This window comes from Cyprinus carpio, chromosome B5, assembly GCF_018340385.1.
Source record: "Cyprinus carpio isolate SPL01 chromosome B5, ASM1834038v1, whole genome shotgun sequence".
In the NCBI taxonomy this organism is placed as follows: Eukaryota; Metazoa; Chordata; class Actinopteri; order Cypriniformes; family Cyprinidae; genus Cyprinus; species Cyprinus carpio.
Window position 1 is genome coordinate 6908667 of NC_056601.1, and position 3955 is coordinate 6912621.

The window sequence follows — 3955 nt, forward strand, 5'->3', positions numbered from 1 at the left end:
TTTTTTTTTTTGGTAAAAAATGATGGACAGGTCCTTTTGAAAGGCTACTTTTACATAGCTTTTTGGGTCAGATAGAGGACTATGCATCTTCATGACTGTCAAAATTAATGAATCATTTCTGTGATTTAAATATTGAAAATGTATGTTTTGCCAGTACACGCGAAATGCAAATGTTTGCTTGAGAAATTTTAATGCATTATACACATCGAGTTTCACGTTTTTTCTTTCTTAGTAAAATACCATGGTATGGTTTTCTTTCTTCCATGGAACACAAACGGAGATAACTTGAAGAGAATGGTGACTCCTTTGCTACTGTATATTTTAAGTTTAAGATTCTAAATATTTTTTTTTTTTTCGTATTTGGAGCTTGACAGCCCCTGGTCATTTTAACATATAACTGTATCACAAATAGCATCATGGGTGTCCTGCCTAACATCTGTTTTAGTATTAATCAGAAGAAAGTCATACAGGTTTAAACTGATGGGATGATTTTTGGGTGAACTATCCCTTTATGAGGTCAGCTATGCTGTAATTTATGAATTTGCTTCTTCTTTTCATTGTGCATGCAAAGTTCCAGCTGGATCCAGAACATAATGAAACAGGATTTCTGAACACACATCTTATGTGAAGCACCCCAAAAATTACCTTCTTATTAAAGAATGGACAGAATACATTCAAACTAATGAGCAGCAGCTAGAGTCATACCTGCGTTTTTCTCCAGGACAATGTTTCTTTGTGTTCAACTTGGAGATGGAGAACTATCATCTTTCCAAGTGCCTATGGCTAGTCAGAGAGAGACTGAGGAAAGAAACCCATCACAGAAAATCTTATTTTTCTAAAATTGACAGAACATTAGCTTGCTTAAAAAAACAAATAAAAAAACCCCATAATGTTAGGGAGATTTTATCTGTTGGAGAATATAAGTTTCTCCTAAGCTTGCCAGAACTCCCACAGTAGTGTCTGCCTCAAGTCTCCCCCTGTTGGAGAAAAGTGGAGATTGACATGGCTTTTCAGCAGATCACAGAATGCAGATAGCCTGAGGAAAATTAAGATCTTTTGTCTCTTAATATCACTCTTAAAAGCCGAGCTCAGCATCACTATAGAGTTCATTGTGCACTTTTATACATGGTCTTTCTATAGAAAATTCCGTAGAATTGCAGTAATGCAAAAAAAAAAAAAAAAAAAAAAAAAAAACATTCATTGTGGAACAAAATTGCCTCAAGGTTCAAATTTTCTACAACAGAATTTACTGACTGTATAGATCAAGTCTATCTGTGAGCAGAGACATCTGTTTAACTTAGTGATACATCAAAAATGTTTCTACACCCCCATGGGTGTAGATTATTTATATTGTTGTAAACTGTATTTTCAAAAATCAACCAGGCCATGAACAAACTTGCCTTACTTGGGAACAGAAAATTGTCTTGTCTGGCAATGACGGGCGAGGCAGTCATTGTTCACTATGATTCACTTACTGTGATCTCCAGTGAGCAAGGAGGTGAGACGTTGTTGGAAATTTACACCCCAACCTGATACTCCCTTTTAGAGGAAGATGGGGACTTCTCGCTGCTCTGAGCTCAAGTATGTGATGAAGAGGGATTCCAAGACTAACAGCACAGTCACTGGCTCTTCTCCATCCCTCTGGGCAAGGCTGGCTCCCATCATGCACTTCTCTGCCAGCACCTCATTGGCTCTGACTGCCTTCTCTAATTGCAAGCACCACGCATTCCCAGAATGCCTCACTCAGTTTTCCAGCTCATATTTTTTTTTCCAGATTTTCTTTAAATGGAGTCAGATTAGAAATGTGGTTTCGGGAAAGTGAGAGCTTTTATTTGGAATGAAATTATATGAAATGAAGTGCGAAGTGGGAAGTCCTTTATACTTAGCTGTGGTAATCCACAATAACTACTCTCTTCCTTCCAGATTTCCTCCTCTCATCCCCTGACTACCACCATTAGTCATTACTTTCTGTAGTTAATCAATATTTTTCCAGACCACCACAAGAGGGAGACAAAATCGTTTGCAACAGCCCACTTTGATTGTAACGAAAAGGCCCTGAATTTTTACATTTAGTTTATCAAGTTAGATAAGAACTTACAGTTTCCAGGTAACATTTTAATAAAGGAATTAAAATAATAATTTGTAAATAGTACTTGATCTCTATACACACAATCTATCTCCACCGTAGCCAGCACATCCTCATGTGTGCAGTTTGATGGATGCTGTATTTGCTCTTGGGCACATTGATCTGTGGGTGTTTGTGGGCAGATTGTACGAATATCACTGGTCCTCTCTGCCCACAGTGTTTTCAATTCTCTTATGCTCTTTATAACTTTATGGAGACAATGATGAGATATACTGCTATAAGAAAAGATGTCTGTATACGAACACACTGTATTGTTGATGTGCTGTATACAGTAGGCCTACATAATACAAAACACATATGGTATGTTTTAGGCTATTATCAAGATTAGAGGAGGATTTTTGCCTCATTTGCAGGCCCTGCAAACATTATTTATTTATTTTTTTCTGATAATAAAAGTAGATCGGGTGACATTGTCAAGCAAAAAGTGACAAATCAAGACAACTCTCTAAAGATTTTAGCATGGTGATGGATATGACAATGTTAATGGATTTGGTCTTGGTGGAATAGATCTTCTATGCTGCTGCTGAATTGCTGCTGCTGTTGGTTATTGCTGTAGTTGTAGATTATTGCTACTGCTCCTGCAAGCAAGTACAGGAATTGCTACTGCCAGTGCATATGGCGATATGGTGCCATGAGTACTTAAGACATACTGCTGCTGCACAAATTGCATATAAAATAACCCCATAGCAGTTCTATACAGGTGGAGCTTGGGAAGGATGAGGGTTTCAGAGAAACTCTGAAAGTGCGCTGCAGGAATCTTAAGTGAATGCTAGCCAGCAAGGCAGTAAGCTCATTGGCTGCATATGCAGCATGAACCAATCACCTTGTGCCAAGTCGTTTAACTCTCTGAATATCATCAGTTACATTAACAACCCGTCAGCCTGCGCCATCTAGAGTTTCATGACTGAACTATATATTTATATTGTTATTTTTAAAGTATAGCATAGAATACTTCTGAATAAATCTTAGGGGGAAAATCCAGGGCTATTTGGCTATTCTTTTGAGTATTTTAACATTTACAGAGTGTCCCCATTCAATTCCATTGTAAGTGCCTCACTATAACCCAGATTTTTGCATTTTATAAGAAAAGGAATTTTTGTGGTAAATTCTAAATACACCTCTGAACATGTGCTCAACCACAAAAATACAACAGAATGTCTAGAAGCGGTTCATGTCAGTAAAAAGACAAAGGAAGTAATGAATGCTCTTTTTAACAGTAAGAACACAGGAATATGTTTATTAAATTAGCATTGAACACACACGCACAGAGCACTACAGGCTGTCCTTGCCCTTTAGAACCCTCAGCATCACCAGTGGTGGCACACAAGAGCTTGCAGCTGCGTGACCTCAATTTCACAAGGGCCTGATTCTACTACACTACTGATGCACACTTGGAATGGTGTCAGAAGGGAAAAAATCACATCTCCTCACATCATTTCCTTGGGTGTATTTATTCACCCTTACTACTTATCAAACTTTAAAAATACCTGTGCATAAGTGACTGACAGCCCAGCGGAATCAACTATAAGACATCTTACCATTAAATTGAAAACTAAATTAATTTCACTTTAGACTCCAGGTTGATTCTGCCTTCATGTGCTTATCTTAGACTAGCTTTCCTTATCCAGACATTAACCGTTCAAAAGGAAACAGCAAAATTGGTCTGGGTTCAGCCCGAAACACTTCAAGCATCACCAAGAAGAGGTATTAACACCTGCGGGTACACTGAACATGACATCACTGTCAATGTTTTAGCCTGAGGTCACAGCACTCACCAGTTTTCTGCTGTATATAAATAAAGTGCCCTGT